We start from the raw sequence: 25946 nt of genomic DNA on the forward strand, positions 1-25946 counted from the left end.
TTATTACAAGCATTTTCTTCTGTCTGATGTTTATCTCTATATTTCCTTTGAGCAGGAGCTGATAGAATGAGTAGATGAATTAATTTAATATAGATAATGAACTGTTATTTATTGCTAAACCACATAGAACATACATTAATGGTTCTAAGTTTTAACACTAAGAATGAAAATCTCATTTGTATTGATTTTTTTGTGATATTTGTTTCTTCATGTCGATAATATATAAATATACCTTATGGGTAAACAGCTGAAAATAAGCTTTCAAACTATCTGGGGTTCACTGACATTAGCAGTTCTTCATATGCTTGTCCCCCAGCCCAGCACGAACAGCGGCCTGTTAGCTCAGTTGGTTAGAGCGTGGTGCTAATAACGCCAAGGTCACAGGTTCGATCCCTGTACAGGCCAAGTTTCTGTGTTAAATAAAAGATGCTTTTTCTTCTGTCTCTTTGTTATCTGTATATCTCTTTGGAGCAAGAGCTGCTAGAATCATTAGTTGAATCAATTTGATATAGATGTGGAATTATATATTAATGTTAAAGTGCCTTGAACATCCATTAATGGTTGTAAGTTCTAACACTAAGTAACTAAATCTCTCATTTATTACAAGCATTTCCTTCTGTCTGATGTTTATCTCTATATTTCCTTTGAGCAGAAGCTGATAGAATGAGTAGATGAATTAATTTAATATAGATGATAAACTGTTATTTATTGCTAAACCACATAGAAAATACATTAATGGTTCTAAGTTTTAACACTAAGAATGAAAATCTCATTTGTATTGATTTTTTTGTGATATTTGTTTCTTCATGTCGATAATATATAAATATACCTTATGGGTAAACAGCTGAAAATAAGCTTTCAAACTATCTGGGGTTCACTGACATTAGCAATTCTTCATATGCTTGTCCCCCAGCCCAGCACGAACGGCGGCCTGTTAGCTCAGTTGGTTAGAGCGTGGTGTTAATAACGCCAAGGTCACAGGTTCGATCCCTGTACAGGCCAAGTTTCTGTGTTAAAAAAAAGATGCTTTTTCTTGTGTCTCTTTGTTAACTGTATATCTCTTTGGAGCAAGAGCTGCTAGAATCATTAGTTGAATCAATTTGATATAGATGTGGAATTATATATTAATGTTAAAGTGCCTTGAACTTCCATTAATGGTTGTAAGTTCTAACACTAAGTAACTAAATCTCTCATTTATTACAAGCATTTTCTTCTGTCTGATGTTTATCTCTATATTTCCTTTGAGCAGGAGCTGATAGAATGAGTAGATGAATTAATTTAATATAGATGATGAACTGTTATTTATTGCTAAACCACATAGAACATACATTAATGGTTCTAAGTTTTAACACTAAGAATGAAAATCTCATTTGTATTGATTTTTTTGTGATATTTGTTTCTTCATGTCGATAATATATAAATATACCTTATGGGTAAACAGCTGAAAATAAGCTTTCAAACTATCTGGGGTTCACTGACATTAGCAGTTCTGCATATGCTTGTCCCCCAGCACAGCACGAACGGCGGCCTGTTAGCTCAGTTGGTTAGAGCGTGGTGCTAATAACGCCAAGGTCACAGGTTCGATCCCTGTACAGGCCAAGTTTCTGTGTTAAAAAAAAGATGCTTTTTCTTGTGTCTCTTTGTTAACTGTATATCTCTTTGGAGCAAGAGCTGCTAGTAGTTGAATCAATTTGATATAGATGTGGAATTATATATTAATGTTAAAGTGCCTTGAACATCCATTAATGGTTGTAAGTTCTAACACTAAGTAACTAAATCTCTCATTTATTACAAGCATTTTCTTCTGTCTGATGTTTATCTCTATATTTCCTTTGGGCAGGAGCTGATAGAATGAGTAGATGAATTAATTTAATATAGATGATGAACTGTTATGTATTGCTAAACCACATGGAAAATACATTAATGGTTCTAAGTTTTAACACTAAGATTGAAAATCTCATTTGTATTGATTTTTTTGTGATATTTGTTTCTTCATGTCGATAATATATAAATATACCTTATGGGTAAACAGCTGAAAATAAGCTTTCAAACTATCTGGGGTTCACTGACATTAGCAATTCTTCATATGCGTGTCCCCCAGCCCAGCACGAACGGCGGCCTGTTAGCTCAGTTGGTTAGAGCGTGGTGCCAATAACGCCAAGGTCACAGGTTCGATCCCTGTACAGGCCAAGTTTCTGTGGTCAATAAAAGATGCTTTTTCTTGTGTCTCTTTGTTATCTGTATATCTCTTTGGAGCAAGAGCTGCTAGAATGATTAGTTGAATCAATTTGATATTAGGGGTGGGCGGAATTTGCGGAATTGCGTTACGCAAATCTCCGCGAAACGGTAAAAAATCTCCGCGAACACGCAGAAATTCCGCGAACACGCGGAATTGCTTGTTCGCGATGCTTTTTTCCTGTTCACAATTGCTGTTTGCGTGCTCGGGGAGAAATATCTCGCGAACATGCATTTTGAGATTGCGAACAAGCAAAAACTTCGCGAAATCGCGGAAAGCAGACTTTTTAGCAATTTCGCGTTCTCCGCGGAACGCGAAATTCCGCAAATTCCGCAAATTCCGCGAGCGGAACGGAATTTACCGCCCAGGCCTATTTGATATAGATGTGGAATTATATATTAATGTTAAAGTGCCTTGAACATCCATTAATGGTTCAAAGTTCTAACACTAAGTAATTAATCTCCCATTTATTACAAGTAATTTAGGAAAGTCTAGTTTTGATTTTTTGATAATGCTTAAAGACACCATGAATGTAAACAGCTGAATATAAGATTTCCATCTATCTCGGGTTAACAATCAGTAGCACTTCATCATCTGTTATTTCTTCAGTAGTATGCTATAAATATAGTAAGCCTATTATCTGATTCTGTTAGAACATGAAGTTAAAAATGCCAAGAACATACTTTCTACCACTCTCCAAGCAAACACTTAACGCTGCTTTAATGTTGAAATAAATGCATTTTCTTCTGTATCTTGTTTAAATCTATATTTCCTTTGAGCAGAAGCTGATAGAATGAGTAGATGAATTAATTTAATATAGATGATGAACTGTTATTTATTGCTAAACCACATGGAAAATACATTAATGGTTCTAAGTTTTAACACTAAGAATGAAAATCTCATTTGTATTGATTTTTTTGTGATATTTGTTTCTTCATGTCGATAATATATAAATATACCTTATGGGTAAACAGCTGAAAATAAGCTTTCAAACTATCTGGGGTTCACTGACATTACCAATTCTTCATATGCTTGTCCCCCAGCCCAGCATGAACAGCAGCCTGTTAGCTCAGTTGGTTAGAGCGTGGTGCTAATAACGCCAAGGTCACAGGTTCGATCCCTGTACAGGCCAAGTTTCTGTGTTAAATAAAAGATGCTTTTTCTTCTGTCTCTTTGTTATCTGTATATCTCTTTGGAGCAAGAGCTGCTAGAATCATTAGTTGAATCAATTTGATATAGATGTGGAATTATATATTAATGTTAAAGTGCCTTGAACATCCATTAATGGTTGTAAGTTCTAACACTAAGTAACTAAATCTCTCATTTATTACAAGCATTTTCTTCTGTCTGATGTTTATCTCTATATTTCCTTTGAGCAGAAGCTGATAGAATGAGTAGATGAATTAATTTAATATAGATGATAAACTGTTATTTATTGCTAAACCACATAGAAAATACATTAATGGTTCTAAGTTTTAACACTAAGAATGAAAATCTCATTTGTATTGATTTTTTTGTGATATTTGTTTCTTCATGTCGATAATATATAAATATACCTTATGGGTAAACAGCTGAAAATAAGCTTTCAAACTATCTGGGGTTCACTGGCATTAGCAATTCTTCATATGCTTGTCCCCCAGCCCAGCACAAACAGCGGCCTGTTAGCTCAGTTGGTTAGAGCATGGTGCTAATAACGCCAAGGTCACAGGTTCGATCCCTGTACAGGCCAAGTTTCTGTGTTAAAAAAAAGATGCTTTTTCTTGTGTCTCTTTGTTAACTGTATATCTCTTTGGAGCAAGAGCTGCTAGAATCATTAGTTGAATCAATTTGATATAGATGTGGAATTATATATTAATGTTAAAGTGCCTTGAACATCCATTAATGGTTGTAAGTTCTAACACTAAGTAACTAAATCTCTCATTTATTACAAGCATTTTCTTCTGTCTGATGTTTATCTCTATATTTCCTTTGAGCAGGAGCTGATAGAATGAGTAGATGAATTAATTTAATATAGATGATGAACTGTTATTTATTGCTAAACCACATAGAACATACATTAATGGTTCTAAGTTTTAACACTAAGAATGAAAATCTCATTTGTATTGATTTTTTTGTGATATTTGTTTCTTCATGTCGATAATATATAAATATACCTTATGGGTAAACAGCTGAAAATAAGCTTTCAAACTATCTGGGGTTCACTGACATTAGCAATTCTTCATATGCTTGTCCCCCATGACTGTGCACACAGTGGCCTGTTAGCTCAGTTGGTTAGAGCGTGGTGCTAATAATGCCAAGGTCACAGGTTCGATCCCTGTACATGCCAGGTGTCTGAGTTAAAAGAATGCTTTTTCTTATCTCTCATTGTTAACTGTATACCTCTTTGGAGCAAGAGCTGCTAGAAAGATTCGATTAATACATTTTATATAGATGTGGAATTACATATTAATGTTAAAGTGCCTTGAACATCCATTAATGGTTCAAAGTTCTAACACTAAGTAATTAATCTCCCATTTATTACAAGTAATTTAGGAAAGTCTAGTTTTGATTTTTTGATAATGCTTAAAGACACCATGAATGTAAACAGCTGAATATAAGATTTCCATCTATCTCGGGTTAACAATCAGTAGCACTTCATCATCTGTTATTTCTTCAGTAGTATGCTATAAATATAGTAAGCCTATTATCTGATTCTGTTAGAACATGAAGTTAAAAATGCCAAGAACATACTTTCTACCACTCTCCAAGAAAACACTTAACGCTGCTTTAATGTTGAAATAGATGCATTTTCTTCTGTATCTTGTTTAAATCTATATTTCCTTTGAGCAGAAGCTGATAGAATGAGTAGATGAATTAATTTAATATAGATGATGAACTGTTATTTATTGCTAAACCACATGGAAAATACATTAATGGTTCTAAGTTTTAACACTAAGATTGAAAATCTCATTTGTATTGATTTTTTTGTGATATTTGTTTCTTCATGTCGATAATACATAAATATACCTTATGGGTGAACAGCTGAAAATAAGCTTTCAAACTATCTGGGGTTCACTGACATTAGCAATTCTTCATATGCTTGTCCCCCAGCCCAGCACGAACGGCGGCCTGTTAGCTCAGTTGGTTAGAGCGTGGTGCTAATAACGCCAAGGTCACAGGTTCGATCCCTGTACAGGCCAAGTTTCTGTGTTAAATAAAAGATGCTTTTTCTTCTGTCTCTTTGTTATCTGTATATCTCTTTGGAGCAAGAGCTGCTAGAATCATTAGTTGAATCAATTTGATATAGATGTGGAATTATATATTAATGTTAAAGTGCCTTGAACATCCATTAATGGTTGTAAGTTCTAACACTAAGTAACTAAATCTCTCATTTATTACAAGCATTTTCTTCTGTCTGATGTTTATCTCTATATTTCCTTTGAGCAGAAGCTGATAGAATGAGTAGATGAATTAATTTAATATAGATGATAAACTGTTATTTATTGCTAAACCACATAGAAAATACATTAATGGTTCTAAGTTTTAACACTAAGAATGAAAATCTCATTTGTATTGATTTTTTTGTGATATTTGTTTCTTCATGTCGATAATATATAAATATACCTTATGGGTAAACAGCTGAAAATAAGCTTTCAAACTATCTGGGGTTCACTGACATTAGCAATTCTTCATATGCTTGTCCCCCAGGACAGCACGAACGGCGGCCTGTTAGCTCAGTTGGTTAGAGCGTGGTGCTAATAACGCCAAGGTCACAGGTTCGATCACTGTACAGGCCAAGTTTCTGTGTTAAAAAAAAGATGCTTTTTCTTGTGTCTCTTTGTTAACTGTATATCTCTTTGGAGCAAGAGCTGCTAGAATCATTAGTTGAATCAATTTGATATAGATGTGGAATTATATATTAATGTTAAAGTGCCTTGAACATCCATTAATGGTTGTAAGTTCTAACACTAAGTAACTAAATCTCTCATTTATTACAAGCATTTTCTTCTGTCTGATGTTTATCTCTATATTTCCTTTGAGCAGGAGCTGATAGAATGAGTAGATGAATTAATTTAATATAGATGATGAACTGTTATTTATTGCTAAACCACATAGAACATACATTAATGGTTCTAAGTTTTAACACTAAGAATGAAAATCTCATTTGTATTGATTTTTTTGTGATATTTGTTTCTTCATGTCGATAATATATAAATATACCTTATGGGTAAACAGCTGAAAATAAGCTTTCAAACTATCTGGGGTTCACTGACATTAGCAGTTCTGCATATGCTTGTCCCCCAGCACAGCACGAACAGCGGCCTGTTAGCTCAGTTGGTTAGAGCATGGTGCTAATAACGCCAAGGTCACAGGTTCGATCCCTGTACAGGCCAAGTTTCTGTGTTAAAAAAAAGATGCTTTTTCTTGTGTCTCTTTGTTAACTGTATATCTCTTTGGAGCAAGAGCTGCTAGTAGTTGAATCAATTTGATATAGATGTGGAATTATATATTAATGTTAAAGTGCCTTGAACATCCATTAATGGTTGTAAGTTCTAACACTAAGTAACTAAATCTCTCATTTATTACAAGCATTTTCTTCTGTCTGATGTTTATCTCTATATTTCCTTTGAGCAGGAGCTGATAGAATGAGTAGATGAATTAATTTAATATAGATGATGAACTGTTATGTATTGCTAAACCACATGGAAAATACATTAATGGTTCTAAGTTTTAACACTAAGATTGAAAATCTCATTTGTATTGATTTTTTTGTGATATTTGTTTCTTCATGTCGATAATATATAAATATACCTTATGGGTAAACAGCTGAAAATAAGCTTTCAAACTATCTGGGGTTCACTGACATTAGCAATTCTTCATATGCGTGTCCCCCAGCCCAGCACGAACGGCGGCCTGTTAGCTCAGTTGGTTAGAGCGTGGTGCCAATAACGCCAAGGTCACAGGTTCGATCCCTGTACAGGCCAAGTTTCTGTGGTCAATAAAAGATGCTTTTTCTTGTGTCTCTTTGTTATCTGTATATCTCTTTGGAGCAAGAGCTGCTAGAATGATTAGTTGAATCAATTTGATATAGATGTGGAATTATATATTAATGTTAAAGTGCCTTGAACATCCATTAATGGTTCAAAGTTCTAACACTAAGTAATTAATCTCCCATTTATTACAAGTAATTTAGGAAAGTCTAGTTTTGATTTTTTGATAATGCTTAAAGACACCATGAATGTAAACAGCTGAATATAAGATTTCCATCTATCTCGGGTTAACAATCAGTAGCACTTCATCATCTGTTATTTCTTCAGTAGTATGCTATAAATATAGTAAGCCTATTATCTGATTCTGTTAGAACATGAAGTTAAAAATGCCAAGAACATACTTTCTACCACTCTCCAAGCAAACACTTAACGCTGCTTTAATGTTGAAATAAATGCATTTTCTTCTGTATCTTGTTTAAATCTATATTTCCTTTGAGCAGAAGCTGATAGAATGAGTAGATGAATTAATTTAATATAGATGATGAACTGTTATTTATTGCTAAACCACATGGAAAATACATTAATGGTTCTAAGTTTTAACACTAAGAATGAAAATCTCATTTGTATTGATTTTTTTGTGATATTTGTTTCTTCATGTCGATAATATATAAATATACCTTATGGGTAAACAGCTGAAAATAAGCTTTCAAACTATCTGGGGTTCACTGACATTGCCAATTCTTCATATGCTTGTCCCCCAGCCCAGCATGAACAGCGGCCTGTTAGCTCAGTTGGTTAGAGCGTGGTGCTAATAACGCCAAGGTCACAGGTTCGATCCCTGTACAGGCCAAGTTTCTGTGTTAAATAAAAGATGCTTTTTCTTCTGTCTCTTTGTTATCTGTATATCTCTTTGGAGCAAGAGCTGCTAGAATCATTAGTTGAATCAATTTGATATAGATGTGGAATTATATATTAATGTTAAAGTGCCTTGAACATCCATTAATGGTTGTAAGTTCTAACACTAAGTAACTAAATCTCTCATTTATTACAAGCATTTTCTTCTGTCTGATGTTTATCTCTATATTTCCTTTGAGCAGAAGCTGATAGAATGAGTAGATGAATTAATTTAATATAGATGATAAACTGTTATTTATTGCTAAACCACATAGAAAATACATTAATGGTTCTAAGTTTTAACACTAAGAATGAAAATCTCATTTGTATTGATTTTTTTGTGATATTTGTTTCTTCATGTCGATAATATATAAATATACCTTATGGGTAAACAGCTGAAAATAAGCTTTCAAACTATCTGGGGTTCACTGACATTAGCAATTCTTCATATGCTTGTCCCCCAGGCCAGCACGAACGGCGGCCTGTTAGCTCAGTTGGTTAGAGCGTGGTGCTAATAACGCCAAGGTCACAGGTTCGATCCCTGTACAGGCCAAGTTTCTGTGTTAAAAAAAAGATGCTTTTTCTTGTGTCTCTTTGTTAACTGTATATCTCTTTGGAGCAAGAGCTGCTAGAATCATTAGTTGAATCAATTTGATATAGATGTGGAATTATATATTAATGTTAAAGTGCCTTGAACATCCATTAATGGTTGTAAGTTCTAACACTAAGTAACTAAATCTCTCATTTATTACAAGCATTTTCTTCTGTCTGATGTTTATCTCTATATTTCCTTTGAGCAGGAGCTGATAGAATGAGTAGATGAATTAATTTAATATAGATGATGAACTGTTATTTATTGCTAAACCACATAGAACATACATTAATGGTTCTACGTTTTAACACTAAGAATGAAAATCTCATTTGTATTGATTTTTTTGTGATATTTGTTTCTTCATGTCGATAATATATAAATATACCTTATGGGTAAACAGCTGAAAATAAGCTTTCAAACTATCTGGGGTTCACTGGCATTAGCAATTCTTCATATGCTTGTCCCCCAGCCCAGCACAAACCGCGGCCTGTTAGCTCAGTTGGTTAGAGCATGGTGCTAATAACGCCAAGGTCACAGGTTCGATCCCTGTACAGGCCAAGTTTCTGTGTTAAAAAAAAGATGCTTTTTCTTGTGTCTCTTTGTTAACTGTATATCTCTTTGGAGCAAGAGCTGCTAGAATCATTAGTTGAATCAATTTGATATAGATGTGGAATTATATATTAATGTTAAAGTGCCTTGAACATCCATTAATGGTTGTAAGTTCTAACACTAAGTAACTAAATCTCTCATTTATTACAAGCATTTTCTTCTGTCTGATGTTTAGCTCTATATTTCCTTTGAGCAGGAGCTGATAGAATGAGTAGATGAATTAATTTAATATAGATGATGAACTGTTATTTATTGCTAAACCACATAGAACATACATTAATGGTTCTAAGTTTTAACACTAAGAATGAAAATCTCATTTGTATTGATTTTTTTGTGATATTTGTTTCTTCATGTCGATAATATATAAATATACCTTATGGGTAAACAGCTGAAAATAAGCTTTCAAACTATCTGGGGTTCACTGACATTAGCAATTCTTCATATGCTTGTCCCCCATGACTGTGCACACAGTGGCCTGTTAGCTCAGTTGGTTAGAGCGTGGTGCTAATAATGCCAAGGTCACAGGTTCGATCCCTGTACATGCCAGGTGTCTGAGTTAAAAGAATGCTTTTTCTTATCTCTCATTGTTAACTGTATACCTCTTTGGAGCAAGAGCTGCTAGAAAGATTCGATTAATACATTTTATATAGATGTGGAATTACATATTAATGTTAAAGTGCCTTGAACATCCATTAATGGTTCAAAGTTCTAACACTAAGTAATTAATCTCCCATTTATTACAAGTAATTTAGGAAAGTCTAGTTTTGATTTTTTGATAATGCTTAAAGACACCATGAATGTAAACAGCTGAATATAAGATTTCCATCTATCTCGGGTTAACAATCAGTAGCACTTCATCATCTGTTATTTCTTCAGTAGTATGCTATAAATATAGTAAGCCTATTATCTGATTCTGTTAGAACATGAAGTTAAAAATGCCAAGAACATACTTTCTACCACTCTCCAAGAAAACACTTAACGCTGCTTTAATGTTGAAATAGATGCATTTTCTTCTGTATCTTGTTTAAATCTATATTTCCCTTGAGCAGAAGCTGATAGAATGAGTAGATGAATTAATTTAATATAGATGATGAACTGTTATTTATTGCTAAACCACATGGAAAATACATTAATGGTTCTAAGTTTTAACACTAAGATTGAAAATCTCATTTGTATTGATTTTTTTGTGATATTTGTTTCTTCATGTCGATAATACATAAATATACCTTATGGGTGAACAGCTGAAAATAAGCTTTCAAACTATCTGGGGTTCACTGACATTAGCAATTCTTCATATGCTTGTCCCCCAGCCCAGCACGAACGGCGGCCTGTTAGCTCAGTTGGTTAGAGCGTGGTGCTAATAACGCCAAGGTCACAGGTTCGATCCCTGTACAGGCCAAGTTTCTGTGTTAAATAAAAGATGCTTTTTCTTCTGTCTCTTTGTTATCTGTATATCTCTTTGGAGCAAGAGCTGCTAGAATCATTAGTTGAATCAATTTGATATAGATGTGGAATTATATATTAATGTTAAAGTGCCTTGAACATCCATTAATGGTTGTAAGTTCTAACACTAAGTAACTAAATCTCTCATTTATTACAAGCATTTTCTTCTGTCTGATGTTTATCTCTATATTTCCTTTGAGCAGAAGCTGATAGAATGAGTAGATGAATTAATTTAATATAGATGATAAACTGTTATTTATTGCTAAACCACATAGAAAATACATTAATGGTTCTAAGTTTTAACACTAAGAATGAAAATCTCATTTGTATTGATTTTTTTGTGATATTTGTTTCTTCATGTCGATAATATATAAATATACCTTATGGGTAAACAGCTGAAAATAAGCTTTCAAACTATCTGGGGTTCACTGACATTAGCAATTCTTCATATGCTTGTCCCCCAGGCCAGCACGAACGGCGGCCTGTTAGCTCAGTTGGTTAGAGCGTGGTGCTAATAACGCCAAGGTCACAGGTTCGATCACTGTACAGGCCAAGTTTCTGTGTTAAAAAAAAGATGCTTTTTCTTGTGTCTCTTTGTTAACTGTATATCTCTTTGGAGCAAGAGCTGCTAGAATCATTAGTTGAATCAATTTGATATAGATGTGGAATTATATATTAATGTTAAAGTGCCTTGAACATCCATTAATGGTTGTAAGTTCTAACACTAAGTAACTAAATCTCTCATTTATTACAAGCATTTTCTTCTGTCTGATGTTTATCTCTATATTTCCTTTGAGCAGGAGCTGATAGAATGAGTAGATGAATTAATTTAATATAGATGATGAACTGTTATTTATTGCTAAACCACATAGAACATACATTAATGGTTCTAAGTTTTAACACTAAGAATGAAAATCTCATTTGTATTGATTTTTTTGTGATATTTGTTTCTTCATGTCGATAATATATAAATATACCTTATGGGTAAACAGCTGAAAATAAGCTTTCAAACTATCTGGGGTTCACTGGCATTAGCAATTCTTCATATGCTTGTCCCCCAGCCCAGCACGAACAGCGGCCTGTTAGCTCAGTTGGTTAGAGCATGGTGCTAATAACGCCTAGGTCACAGGTTCGATCCCTGTACAGGCCAAGTTTCTGTGTTAAAAAAAAGATGCTTTTTCTTGTGTCTCTTTGTTAACTGTATATCTCTTTGGAGCAAGAGCTGCTAGAATCATTAGTTGAATCAATTTGATATAGATGTGGAATTATATATTAATGTTAAAGTGCCTTGAACATCCATTAATGGTTGTAAGTTCTAACACTAAGTAACTAAATCTCTCATTTATTACAAGCATTTTCTTCTGTCTGATGTTTAGCTCTATATTTCCTTTGAGCAGGAGCTGATAGAATGAGTAGATGAATTAATTTAATATAGATGATGAACTGTTATTTATTGCTAAACCACATAGAACATACATTAATGGTTCTAAGTTTTAACACTAAGAATGAAAATCTCATTTGTATTGATTTTTTTGTGATATTTGTTTCTTCATGTCGATAATATATAAATATACCTTATGGGTAAACAGCTGAAAATAAGCTTTTAAACTATCTGGGGTTCACTGACATTAGCAATTCTTCATATGCTTGTCCCCCATGACTGTGCACACAGTGGCCTGTTAGCTCAGTTGGTTAGAGCGTGGTGCTAATAATGCCAAGGTCACAGGTTCGATCCCTGTACATGCCAGGTGTCTGAGTTAAAAGAAAGCCTTTTCTTATCTCTCATTGTTAACTGTATACCTCTTTGGAGCAAGAGCTGCTAGAAAGATTCGATTAATACATTTTATATAGATGTGGAATTACATATTAATGTTAAAGTGCCTTGAACATCCATTAATGGTTCAAAGTTCTAACACTAAGTAATTAATCTCCCATTTATTACAAGTAATTTATGAAAGTCTAGTTTTGATTTTTTGATAATGCTTAAAGACACCATGAATGTAAACAGCTGAATATAAGATTTCCATCTATCTCGGGTTAACAATCAGTAGCACTTCATCATCTGTTATTTCTTCAGTAGTATGCTATAAATATAGTAAGCCTATTATCAGATTCTGTTAGAACATGAAGTTAAAAATGCCAAGAACATACTTTCTACCACTCTCCAAGAAAACACTTAACGCTGCTTTAATGTTGAAATAGATGCATTTTCTTCTGTATCTTGTTTAAATCTATATTTCCTTTGAGCAGAAGCTGATAGAATGAGTAGATGAATTAATTTAATATAGATGATGAACTGTTATTTATTGCTAAACCACATGGAAAATACATTAATGGTTCTAAGTTTTAACACTAAGATTGAAAATCTCATTTGTATTGATTTTTTTGTGATATTTGTTTCTTCATGTCGATAATACATAAATATACCTTATGGGTGAACAGCTGAAAATAAGCTTTCAAACTATCTGGGGTTCACTGACATTAGCAATTCTTCATATGCTTGTCCCCCAGCCCAGCACAAACGGCGGCCTGTTAGCTCAGTTGGTTAGAGCATGGTGCTAATAACGCCAATGTCACAGGTTCGATCCCTGTACAGGCCAAGTTTCTGTGTTAAAAAAAAGAAGCTTTTTCTTCTGTCTCTTTGTTATCTGTATATCTCTTTGGAGCAAGAGCTGCTAGAATCATTAGTTGAATCAATTTGATATAGATGTGGAATTATATATTAATGTTAAAGTGCCTTGAACATCCATTAATGGTTGTAAGTTCTAACACTAAGTAACTAAATCTCTCATTTATTACAAGCATTTTCTTCTGTCTGATGTTTATCTCTATATTTTCTTTGAGCAGGAGCTGATAGAATGAGTAGATGAATTAATTTAATATAGATGATGAACTGTTATTTATTGCTAAACCACATGGAAAATACATTAATGGTTCTAAGTTTTAACACTAAGATTGAAAATCTCATTTGTATTGATTTTTTTGTGATATTTGTTTCTTCATGTCGATAATATATAAATATACCTTATGGGTAAAGAGCTGAAAATAAGCTTTCAAACTATCTGGGGTTCACTGACATTAGCAATTCTTCATATGCTTGTCCCCCAGCCCAGCACGAACGGCGGCCTGTTAGCTCAGTTGGTTAGAGCGTGGTGCTAATAACGCCAAGGTCACAGGTTCGATCCCTGTACAGGCCAAGTTTCTGTGTTCAATAAAAGATGCTTTTTCTTGTGTCTCTTTGTTATCTGTATATCTCTTTGGAGCAAGAGCTGCTAGAATGATTAGTTGAATCAATTTGATATAGATGTGGAATTATATATTAATGTTAAAGTGCCTTGAACATCCATTAATGGTTCAAAGTTCTAACACCAAATAATTAATCTCCCATTTATTACAAGTAATTTAGGAAAGTCTAGTTTTGATTTTTTGATAATGCTTAAAGACACCATGAATGTAAACAGCTGAATATAAGATTTCCATCTATCTCGGATTAACAATCAGTAGCACTTCATCATCTGTTATTTCTTCAGTAGTATGCTATAAATATAGTAAGCCTATTATCTGATTCTGTTAGAACATGAAGTTAAAAATGCCAAGAACATACTTTCTACCACTCTCCAAGCAAACACTTAACGCTGCTTTAATGTTGAAATAAATGCATTTTATTCTGTATCTTGTTTAAATCTATATTTCCTTTGAGCAGAAGCTGATAGAATGAGTAGATGAATTAATTTAATATAGATGATGAACTGTTATTTATTGCTAAACCACATGGAAAATACATTAATGGTTCTAAGTTTTAACACTAAGAATGAAAATCTCATTTGTATTGATTTTTTTGTGATATTTGTTTCTTCATGTCGATAATATATAAATATACCTTATGGGTAAACAGCTGAAAATAAGCTTTCAAACTATCTGGGGTTCACTGACATTAGCAGTTCTTCATATGCTTGTCCCCCAGCCCAGCACGAACAGCGGCCTGTTAGCTCAGTTGGTTAGAGCGTGGTGCTAATAACGCCAAGGTCACAGGTTCGATCCCTGTACAGGCCAAGTTTCTGTGTTAAAAAAAAGATGCTTTTTCTTGTGTCTCTTTGTTAACTGTATATCTCTTTGGAGCAAGAGCTGCTAGTAGTTGAATCAATTTGATATAGATGTGGAATTATATATTAATGTTAAAGTGCCTTGAACATCCATTAATGGTTGTAAGTTCTAACACTAAGTAACTAAATCTCTCATTTATTACAAGCACTTTCTTCTGTCTGATGTTTATCTCTATATTTCCTTTGAGCAGGAGCTGATAGAATGAGTAGATGAATTAATTTAATATAGATGATGAACTGTTATTTATTGCTAAACCACATGGAAAATACATTAATGGTTCTAAGTTTTAACACTAAGATTGAAAATCTCATTTGTATTGATTTTTTTGTGATATTTGTTTCTTCATGTCGATAATATATAAATATACCTTATGGGTAAACAGCTGAAAATAAGCTTTCAAACTATCTGGGGTTCACTGACATTAGCAATTCTTCATATGCTTGTCCCCCAGCCCAGCACGAACGGCGGTCTGTTAGCTCAGTTGGTTAGAGCGTGGTGCTAATAACGCCAAGGTCACAGGTTCGATCCCTGTACAGGCCAAGTTTCTGTGTTCAATAAAAGATGCTTTTTCTTGTGTCTCTTTGTTATCTGTATATCTCTTTGGAGCAAGAGCTGCTAGAATGATTAGTTGAATCAATTTGATATAGATGTGGAATTATATATTAATGTTAAAGTGCCTTGAACATCCATTAATGGTTGTAAGTTCTAACACTAAGTAACTAAATCTCTCATTTATTACAAGCATTTTCTTCTGTCTGATGTTTATCTCTATATTTCCTTTGAGCAGGAGCTGATAGAATGAGTAGATGAATTAATTTAATATAGATGATGAACTGTTATTTATTGCTAAACCACATAGAACATACATTAATGGTTCTAAGTTTTAACACTAAGAATGAAAATCTCATTTGTATTGATTTTTTTGTGATATTTGTTTCTTCATGTCGATAATATATAAATATACCTTATGGGTAAACAGCTGAAAATAAGCTTTCAAACTATCTGGGGTTCACTGACATTAGCAATTCTTCATATGCTTGTCCCCCATGACTGTGCACACAGTGGCCTGTTAGCTCAGTTGGTTAGAGCGTGGTGCTAATAATGCCAAGGTCACAGGTTCGATCCCTGTACATGCCAGGTGTCTGAGTTAAAAGAAAGCTTTTTCTTATCTCTCATTGTTAACTGTATACCTCTTTGGAGCAAGAGCTGCTAGAAAGATTCGATTAATACATTTTATATAGATGTGGAATTACATATTAATGTTAAAGTGCCTTGAACATCCATTAATGGTTCAAAGTTCTAACACTAAGTAATTAATCTCCCATTTATTACAAGTAATTTAGGAAAGTCTAGTTTTGATTTTTTGATAATGCTTAAAGACACCATGAATGTAAACAGCTGAATATAAGATTTCCATCTATCTCGGGTTAACAATCAGTAGCACTTCATCATCTGTTATTTCTTCAGTAGTATGCTATAAATATAGTAAGCCTATTATCTGATTCTGTTAGAACATGAAGTTAAAAATGCCAAGAACATACTTTCTACCACTCTCCAAGAAAACACTTAACGCTGCTTTAATGTTGAAATAGATGCATTTTCTTCTGTATCTTGTTTAAATCTATATTTCCTTTGAGCAGAAGCTGATAGAATGAGTAGATGAATTAATTTAATATAGATGATGAACTGTTATTTATTGCTAAACCACATGGAAAATACATTAATGGTTCTAAGTTTTAACACTAAGATTGAAAATCTCATTTGTATTGATTTTTTTGTGATATTTGTTTCTTCATGTCGATAATACATAAATATACCTTATGGGTGAACAGCTGAAAATAAGCTTTCAAACTATCTGGGGTTCACTGACATTAGCAATTCTTCATATGCTTGTCCCCCAGCCCAGCACGAACGGCGGCCTGTTAGCTCAGTTGGTTAGAGCATGGTGCTAATAACGCCAATGTCACAGGTTCGATCCCTGTACAGGCCAAGTTTCTGTGTTAAAAAAAAGAAGCTTTTTCTTCTGTCTCTTTGTTATCTGTATATCTCTTTGGAGCAAGAGCTGCTAGAATCATTAGTTGAATCAATTTGATATAGATGTGGAATTATATATTAATGTTAAAGTGCCTTGAACATCCATTAATGGTTGTAAGTTCTAACACTAAGTAACTAAATCTCTCATTTATTACAAGCATTTTCTTCTGTCTGATGTTTATCTCTATATTTTCTTTGAGCAGGAGCTGATAGAATGAGTAGATGAATTAATTTAATATAGATGATGAACTGTTATTTATTGCTAAACCACATGGAAAATACATTAATGGTTCTAAGTTTTAACACTAAGATTGAAAATCTCATTTGTATTGATTTTTTTGTGATATTTGTTTCTTCATGTCGATAATATATAAATATACCTTATGGGTAAAGAGCTGAAAATAAGCTTTCAAACTATCTGGGGTTCACTGACATTAGCAATTCTTCATATGCTTGTCCCCCAGCCCAGCACGAACGGCGGCCTGTTAGCTCAGTTGGTTAGAGCGTGGTGCTAATAACGCCAAGGTCACAGGTTCGATCCCTGTACAGGCCAAGTTTCTGTGTTCAATAAAAGATGCTTTTTCTTGTGTCTCTTTGTTATCTGTATATCTCTTTGGAGCAAGAGCTGCTAGAATGATTAGTTGAATCAATTTGATATAGATGTGGAATTATATATTAATGTTAAAGTGCCTTGAACATCCATTAATGGTTCAAAGTTCTAACACTAAGTAATTAATCTCCCATTTATTACAAGTAATTTAGGAAAGTCTAGTTTTGATTTTTTGATAATGCTTAAAGACACCATGAATGTAAACAGCTGAATATAAGATTTCCATCTATCTCGGATTAACAATCAGTAGCACTTCATCATCTGTTATTTCTTCAGTAGTATGCTATAAATATAGTAAGCCTATTATCTGATTCTGTTAGAACATGAAGTTAAAAATGCCAAGAACATACTTTCTACCACTCTCCAAGCAAACACTTAACGCTGCTTTAATGTTGAAATAAATGCATTTTCTTCTGTATCTTGTTTAAATCTATATTTCCTTTGAGCAGAAGCTGATAGAATGAGTAGATGAATTAATTTAATATAGATGATGAACTGTTATTTATTGCGAAACCACATGGAAAATACATTAATGGTTCTAAGTTTTAACACTAAGAATGAAAATCTCATTTGTATTGATTTTTTTGTGATATTTGTTTCTTCATGTCGATAATATATAAATATACCTTATGGGTAAACAGCTGAAAATAAGCTTTCAAACTATCTGGGGTTCACTGACATTAGCAGTTCTTCATATGCTTGTCCCCCAGCCCAGCACGAACAGCGGCCTGTTAGCTCAGTTGGTTAGAGCGTGGTGCTAATAACGCCAAGGTCACAGGTTCGATCCCTGTACAGGCCAAGTTTCTGTGTTAAATAAAAGATGCTTTTTCTTCTGTCTCTTTGTTATCTGTATATCTCTTTGGAGCAAGAGCTGCTAGAATCATTAGTTGAATCAATTTGATATAGATGTGGAATTATATATTAATGTTAAAGTGCCTTGAACATCCATTAATGGTTGTAAGTTCTAACACTAGGTAACTAAATCTCTCATTTATTACAAGCATTTTCTTCTGTCTGATGTTTATCTCTATATTTCCTTTGAGCAGAAGCTGATAGAATGAGTAGATGAATTAATTTAATATAGATGATAAACTGTTATTTATTGCTAAACCACATAGAAAATACATTAATGGTTCTAAGTTTTAACACTAAGAATGAAAATCTCATTTGTATTGATTTTTTTGTGATATTTGTTTCTTCATGTCGATAATATATAAATATACCTTATGGGTAAACAGCTGAAAATAAGCTTTCAAACTATCTGGGGTTCACTGACATTAGCAATTCTTCATATGCTTGTCCCCCAGCCCAGCACGAACGGCGGCCTGTTAGCTCAGTTGGTTAGAGCGTGGTGCTAATAACGCCAAGGTCACAGGTTCGATCCCTGTACAGGCCAAGTTTCTGTGTTAAAAAAAAGATGCTTTTTCTTGTGTCTCTTTGTTAACTGTATATCTCTTTGGAGCAAGAGCTGCTAGAATCATTAGTTGAATCAATTTGATATAGATGTCGAATTATATATTAATGTTAAAGTGCCTTGAACATCCATTAATGGTTGTAAGTTCTAACACTAAGTAACTAAATCTCTCATTTATTACAAGCATTTTCTTCTGTCTGATGTTTATCTCTATATTTCCTTTGAGCAGGAGCTGATAGAATGAGTAGATGAATTAATTTAATATAGATAATGAACTGTTATTTATTGCTAAACCACATAGAACATACATTAATGGTTCTAAGTTTTAACACTAAGAATGAAAATCTCATTTGTATTGATTTTTTGTGATATTTGTTTCTTCATGTCGATAATATATAAATATACCTTATGGGTAAACAGCTGAAAATAAGCTTTCAAACTATCTGGGGTTCACTGACATTCGCAGTTCTGCATATGCTTGTCCCCCAGCACAGCATGAACGGCGGCCTGTTAGCTCAGTTGGTTAGAGCGTGGTGCTAATAACGCCAAGGTCACAGGTTCGATCCCTGTACAGGCCAAGTTTCTGTGTTAAAAAAAAGATGCTTTTTCTTGTGTCTCTTTGTTATCTGTATATCTCTTTGGAGCAAGAGCTGCTAGAATGATTAGTTGAATCAATTTGATATAGATGTGGAATTATATATTAATGTTAAAGTGCCTTGAACATCCATTAATGGTTCAAAGTTCTAACAGTGTCAACAAGAGATGTGTAGTTCCTACAGGACAGGAAGTCGACAGGGAATAAAATATTCCAATTCAGACTTCAACCTAGTGAAAATAAGTGCACAAGGGAAGGGAATCCCTTCAGGGTGGAACTAAAACCCTCACACACCCAGCAAGCTAGGTGTCATGCTTCATCATCTGGGTTCTGCTCCTCGTCGGGTCGGCGGTGCAATACCCGACGGGCACCCATACAGGGGCTCTTTGTCGGAGATCTTTTGTTCCCTGCCGTATGGTGCATGCGTGTGAGGGCCCGGGAGTGTAGATGTAAGTGATTAAAAAGGTTGGTTAATCTGAATTTAAAGTTTATTGGCTCAGTCAACCACCTATTAAAAAGGGAAGTGAGTGGCGTAAAAGCTATATATGCTCACAACGGATTAGTGGCTAGCTACGCTCGACTCTTATGGTCAACATGTTTCGCGCGCATTGAGTCAGGAGGATCTCGTGGCGCTTCGTCAGGACCTATAATGAAGTGAAGTGTGCTCGAAAAAACTATCTACAGTGTGGTGAAAAGTTCTAACACTAAGTAATTAATCTCCCATTTATTACAAGTAATTAAGGAAAGTCTAGTTTTGATTTTTTGATAATGCTTAAAGACATCATGAATGTAAACAGCTGAATATAAGATTTCCATCTATCTCGGGTTAACAATCAGTAGCACTTCATCATCTGTTATTTCTTCAGTAGTATGCTATAAATATAGTAAGCCTATTATCTGATTCTGTTAGAACATGAAGTTAAAAATGCCAAGAACATACTTTCTACCACTCTCCAAGCAAACACTTAACGCTGCTTTAATGTTGAAATAAATGCATTTTCTTCTGTATCTTGTTTAAATCTATATTTCCTTTGAGCAGAAGCTGATAGAATGAGTAGATGAATTAATTTAATATAGATGATGAACTGTTATTTATTGCTAAACCACATGGAAAATACATTAATGGTTCTAAGTTTTAACACTAAGAATGAAAATCTCATTTGTATTGATTTTTTTGTGATATTTGTTTCTTCATGTCGATAATATATAAATATACCTTATGGGTAAACAGCTGAAAATAAGCTTTCAAACTATCTGGGGTTCACTGACATTAGCAATTCTTCATATGCTTGTCCCCCAGCCCAGCACGAACGGCGGCCTGTTAGCTCAGTTGGTTAGAGCGTGGTGCTAATAACGCCAATGTCACAGGTTCGATCCCTGTACAGGCCAAGTTTCTGTGTTAAATAAAAGATGCTTTTTCTTCTGTCTCTTTGTTATCTGTATATCTCTTTGGAGCAAGAGCTGCTAGAATCATTAGTTGAATCAATTTGATATAGATGTGGAATTATATATTAATGTTAAAGTGCCTTGAACATCCATTAATGGTTGTAAGTTCTAACACTAAGTAACTAAATCTCTCATTTATTACAAGCATTTTCTTCTGTCTGATGTTTATCTCTATATTTCCTTTGAGCAGGAGCTGATAGAATGAGTAGATGAATTAATTTAATATAGATGATGAACTGTTATTTATTGCTAAACCACATGGAAAATACATTAATGGTTCTAAGTTTTAACACTAAGATTGAAAATCTCATTTGTATTGATTTTTTTGTGATATTTGTTTCTTCATGTCGATAATATATAAATATACCTTATGGGTAAACAGCTGAAAATAAGCTTTCAAACTATCTGGGGTTCACTGACATTAGCAATTCTTCATATGCTTGTCCCCCAGCCCAGCACGAACGGCGGTCTGTTAGCTCAGTTGGTTAGAGCGTGGTGCTAATAACGCCAAGGTCACAGGTTCGATCCCTGTACAGGCCAAGTTTCTGTGTTCAATAAAAGATGCTTTTTCTTGTGTCTCTTTGTTATCTGTATATCTCTTTGGAGCAAGAGCTGCTAGAATGATTAGTTGAATCAATTTGATATAGATGTGGAATTATATATTAATGTTAAAGTGCCTTGAACATCCATTAATGGTTCAAAGTTCTAACACTAAGTAATTAATCTCCCATTTATTACAAGTAATTTAGGAAAGTCTAGTTTTGATTTTTTGATAATGCTTAAAGACACCATGAATGTAAACAGCTGAATATAAGATTTCCATCTATCTCGGGTTAACAATCAGTAGCACTTCATCATCTGTTATTTCTTCAGTAGTATGCTATAAATATAGTAAGCCTATTATCTGATTCTGTTAGAACATGAAGTTAAAAATGCCAAGAACATACTTTCTACCACTCTCCAAGCAAACACTTAACGCTGCTTTAATGTTGAAATAAATGCATTTTCTTCTGTATCTTGTTTAAATCTATATTTCCTTTGAGCAGAAGCTGATAGAATGAGTAGATGAATTAATTTAATATAGATGATGAACTGTTATTTATTGCTAAACCACATGGAAAATACATTAATGGTTCTAAGTTTTAACACTAAGAATGAAAATCTCATTTGTATTGATTTTTTTGTGATATTTGTTTCTTCATGTCGATAATATATAAATATACCTTATGGGTAAACAGCTGAAAATAAGCTTTCAAACTATCTGGGGTTCACTGACATTAGCAGTTCTTCATATGCTTGTCCCCCAGCCCAGCACGAACAGCGGCCTGTTAGCTCAGTTGGTTAGAGCGTGGTGCTAATAACGCCAAGGTCACAGGTTCGATCCCTGTACAGGCCAAGTTTCTGTGTTAAATAAAAGATGCTTTTTCTTCTGTCTCTTTGTTATCTGTATATCTCTTTGGAGCAAGAGCTGCTAGAATCATTAGTTGAATCAATTTGATATAGATGTGGAATTATATATTAATGTTAAAGTGCCTTGAACATCCATTAATGGTTGTAAGTTCTAACACTAAGTAACTAAATCTCTCATTTATTACAAGCATTTTCTTCTGTCTGATGTTTATCTCTATATTTCCTTTGAGCAGAAGCTGATAGAATGAGTAGATGAATTAATTTAATATAGATGATAAACTGTTATTTATTGCTAAACCACATAGAAAATACATTAATGGTTCTAAGTTTTAACACTAAGAATGAAAATCTCATTTGTATTGATTTTTTTGTGATATTTGTTTCTTCATGTCGATAATATATAAATATACCTTATGGGTAAACAGCTGAAAATAAGCTTTCAAACTATCTGGGGTTCACTGACATTAGCAATTCTTCATATGCTTGTCCCCCAGCCCAGCACGAACGGCGGCCTGTTAGCTCAGTTGGTTAGAGCGTGGTGCTAATAACGCCAAGGTCACAGGTTCGATCCCTGTACAGGCCAAGTTTCTGTGTTAAAAAAAAGATGCTTTTTCTTGTGTCTCTTTGTTAACTGTATATCTCTTTGGAGCAAGAGCTGCTAGAATCATTAGTTGAATCAATTTGATATAGATGTGGAATTATATATTAATGTTAAAGTGCCTTGAACATCCATTAATGGTTGTAAGTTCTAACACTAAGTAACTAAATCTCTCATTTATTACAAGCATTTTCTTCTGTCTGATGTTTATCTCTATATTTCCTTTGAGCAGGAGCTGATAGAATGAGTAGATGAATTAATTTAATATAGATAATGAACTGTTATTTATTGCTAAACCACATAGAACATACATTAATGGTTCTAAGTTTTAACACTAAGAATGAAAATCTCATTTGTATTGATTTTTTTGTGATATTTGTTTCTTCATGTCGATAATATATAAATATACCTTATGGGTAAACAGCTGAAAATAAGCTTTCAAACTATCTGGGGTTCACTGACATTAGCAGTTCTGCATATGCTTGTCCCCCAGCACAGCACGAACGGCGGCCTGTTAGCTCAGTTGGTTAGAGCGTGGTGCTAATAACGCCAAGGTCACAGGTTCGATCCCTGTACAGGCCAAGTTTCTGTGTTCAATAAAAGATGCTTTTTCTTGTGTCTCTTTGTTATCTGTATATCTCTTTGGAGCAAGAGCTGCTAGAATGATTAGTTGAATCAATTTGATATAGATGTGGAATTATATATTAATGTTAAAGTGCCTTGAACATCCATTAATGGTTCAAAGTTCTAACACTAAGTAATTAATCTACCATTTATTACAAGTAATTTAGGAAAGTCTAGTTTTGATTTTTTGATAATGCTTAAAGACACCATGAATGTAAACAGCTGAATATAAGATTTCCATCTATCTCGGATTAACAATCAGTAGCACTTCATCATCTGTTATTTCTTCAGTAGTATGCTATAAATATAGTAAGCCTATTATCTGATTCTGTTAGAACATGAAGTTAAAAATGCCAAGAACATACTTTCTACCACTCTCCAAGCAAACACTTAACGCTGCTTTAATGTTGAAATAAATGCATTTTCTTCTGTATCTTGTTTAAATCTATATTTCCTTTGAGCAGAAGCTGATAGAATGAGTAGATGAATTAATTTAATATAGATGATGAACTGTTATTTATTGCTAAACCACATGGAAAATACATTAATGGTTCTAAGTTTTAACACTAAGAATGAAAATCTCATTTGTATTGATTTTTTTGTGATATTTGTTTCTTCATGTCGATAATATATAAATATACCTTATGGGTAAACAGCTGAAAATAAGCTTTCAAACTATCTGGGGTTCACTGACATTAGCAGTTCTTCATAGGCTTGTCCCCCAGCCCAGCACGAACAGCGGCCTGTTAGCTCAGTTGGTTAGAGCGTGGTGCTAATAATGCCAAGGTCACAGGTTCGATCCCTGTACAGGCCAAGTTTCTGTGTTAAATAAAAGATGCTTTTTCTTCTGTCTCTTTGTTATCTGTATATCTCTTTGGAGCAAGAGCTGCTAGAATCATTAGTTGAATCAATTTGATATAGATGTGGAATTATATATTAATGTTAAAGTGCCTTGAACATCCATTAATGGTTGTAAGTTCTAACACTAAGTAACTAAATCTCTCATTTATTACAAGCATTTCCTTCTGTCTGATGTTTATCTCTATATTTCCTTTGAGCAGAAGCTGATAGAATGAGTAGATGAATTAATTTAATATAGATGATAAACTGTTATTTATTGCTAAACCACATAGAAAATACATTAATGGTTCTAAGTTTTAACACTAAGAATGAAAATCTCATTTGTATTGATTTTTTTGTGATATTTGTTTCTTCATGTCGATAATATATAAATATACCTTATGGGTAAACAGCTGAAAATAAGCTTTCAAACTATCTGGGGTTCACTGACATTAGCAATTCTTCATATGCTTGTCCCCCAGCCCAGCACGAACGGCGGCCTGTTAGCTCAGTTGGTTAGAGCGTGGTGCTAATAACGCCAAGGTCACTGGTTCGATCCCTGTACAGGCCAAGTTTCTGTGTTAAAAAAAAGATGCTTTTTCTTGTGTCTCTTTGTTAACTGTATATCTCTTTGGAGCAAGAGCTGCTAGAATCATTAGTTGAATCAATTTGATATAGATGTGGAATTATATATTAATGTTAAAGTGCCTTGAACATCCATTAATGGTTGTAAGTTCTAACACTAAGTAACTAAATCTCTCATTTATTACAAGCATTTTCTTCTGTCTGATGTTTATCTCTATATTTCCTTTGAGCAGGAGCTGATAGAATGAGTAGATGAATTAATTTAATATAGATGATGAACTGTTATTTATTGCTAAACCACATAGAACATACATTAATGGTTCTAAGTTTTAACACTAAGAATGAAAATCTCATTTGTATTGATTTTTTTGTGATATTTGTTTCTTCATGTCGATAATATATAAATATACCTTATGGGTAAACAGCTGAAAATAAGCTTTCAAACTATCTGGGGTTCACTGACATTAGCAGTTCTGCATATGCTTGTCCCCCAGCACAGCACGAATGGCGGCCTGTTAGCTCAGTTGGTTAGAGTGTGGTGCTAATAACGCCAAGGTCACAGGTTCGATCCCTGTACAGGCCAAGTTTCTGTGTTAAAAAAAAGATGCTTTTTCTTGTGTCTCTTTGTTAACTGTATATCTCTTTGGAGCAAGAGCTGCTAGTAGTTGAATCAATTTGATATAGATGTGGAATTATATATTAATGTTAAAGTGCCTTGAACATCCATTAATGGTTGTAAGTTCTAACACTAAGTAACTAAATCTCTCATTTATTACAAGCATTTTCTTCTGTCTGATGTTTATCTCTATATTTCCTTTGAGCAGGAGCTGATAGAATGAGTAGAGGAATTAATTTAATATAGATGATGAACTGTTATTTATTGCTAAACCACATGGAAAATACATTAATGGTTCTAAGTTTTAACACTAAGATTGAAAATCT

The 25946-nt window shown here is 33.7% G+C and overlaps 15 non-coding genes across 15 annotated transcripts; all 15 read left to right on the forward strand.

Moving 5' to 3' along the window:
* Positions 1-331: 331 nt before the first annotated feature.
* TRNAI-AAU (transfer RNA isoleucine (anticodon AAU)) lies at positions 332-405 on the forward strand. Its single transcript has one exon. It is a non-coding gene; the product is annotated as a tRNA-Ile (tRNA).
* Positions 406-1525: 1120 nt separating this feature from the next.
* TRNAI-AAU (transfer RNA isoleucine (anticodon AAU)) lies at positions 1526-1599 on the forward strand. The gene has a single exon. It is a non-coding gene; the product is annotated as a tRNA-Ile (tRNA).
* Positions 1600-5341: 3742 nt separating this feature from the next.
* Positions 5342-5415, forward strand: TRNAI-AAU (transfer RNA isoleucine (anticodon AAU)). Its single transcript has one exon. It is a non-coding gene; the product is annotated as a tRNA-Ile (tRNA).
* Positions 5416-7982: 2567 nt separating this feature from the next.
* Positions 7983-8056, forward strand: TRNAI-AAU (transfer RNA isoleucine (anticodon AAU)). The gene has a single exon. It is a non-coding gene; the product is annotated as a tRNA-Ile (tRNA).
* A 523-nt stretch (positions 8057-8579) lies between these two features.
* Positions 8580-8653, forward strand: TRNAI-AAU (transfer RNA isoleucine (anticodon AAU)). Its single transcript has one exon. It is a non-coding gene; the product is annotated as a tRNA-Ile (tRNA).
* A 1973-nt stretch (positions 8654-10626) lies between these two features.
* TRNAI-AAU (transfer RNA isoleucine (anticodon AAU)) lies at positions 10627-10700 on the forward strand. The gene has a single exon. It is a non-coding gene; the product is annotated as a tRNA-Ile (tRNA).
* A 3167-nt stretch (positions 10701-13867) lies between these two features.
* TRNAI-AAU (transfer RNA isoleucine (anticodon AAU)) lies at positions 13868-13941 on the forward strand. Its single transcript has one exon. It is a non-coding gene; the product is annotated as a tRNA-Ile (tRNA).
* Positions 13942-14723: 782 nt separating this feature from the next.
* On the forward strand, positions 14724-14797 carry TRNAI-AAU (transfer RNA isoleucine (anticodon AAU)). The gene has a single exon. It is a non-coding gene; the product is annotated as a tRNA-Ile (tRNA).
* A 2564-nt stretch (positions 14798-17361) lies between these two features.
* On the forward strand, positions 17362-17435 carry TRNAI-AAU (transfer RNA isoleucine (anticodon AAU)). Its single transcript has one exon. It is a non-coding gene; the product is annotated as a tRNA-Ile (tRNA).
* A 782-nt stretch (positions 17436-18217) lies between these two features.
* TRNAI-AAU (transfer RNA isoleucine (anticodon AAU)) lies at positions 18218-18291 on the forward strand. Its single transcript has one exon. It is a non-coding gene; the product is annotated as a tRNA-Ile (tRNA).
* Positions 18292-18814: 523 nt separating this feature from the next.
* On the forward strand, positions 18815-18888 carry TRNAI-AAU (transfer RNA isoleucine (anticodon AAU)). Its single transcript has one exon. It is a non-coding gene; the product is annotated as a tRNA-Ile (tRNA).
* Positions 18889-19410: 522 nt separating this feature from the next.
* On the forward strand, positions 19411-19484 carry TRNAI-AAU (transfer RNA isoleucine (anticodon AAU)). The gene has a single exon. It is a non-coding gene; the product is annotated as a tRNA-Ile (tRNA).
* A 2785-nt stretch (positions 19485-22269) lies between these two features.
* Positions 22270-22343, forward strand: TRNAI-AAU (transfer RNA isoleucine (anticodon AAU)). Its single transcript has one exon. It is a non-coding gene; the product is annotated as a tRNA-Ile (tRNA).
* Positions 22344-22866: 523 nt separating this feature from the next.
* TRNAI-AAU (transfer RNA isoleucine (anticodon AAU)) lies at positions 22867-22940 on the forward strand. Its single transcript has one exon. It is a non-coding gene; the product is annotated as a tRNA-Ile (tRNA).
* Positions 22941-23463: 523 nt separating this feature from the next.
* On the forward strand, positions 23464-23537 carry TRNAI-AAU (transfer RNA isoleucine (anticodon AAU)). The gene has a single exon. It is a non-coding gene; the product is annotated as a tRNA-Ile (tRNA).
* Positions 23538-25946: the final 2409 nt, after the last annotated feature.

This window comes from Triturus cristatus, chromosome 5_1, assembly GCF_964204655.1.
Source record: "Triturus cristatus chromosome 5_1, aTriCri1.1, whole genome shotgun sequence".
Lineage (NCBI taxonomy): Eukaryota > Metazoa > Chordata > Amphibia > Caudata > Salamandridae > Triturus > Triturus cristatus.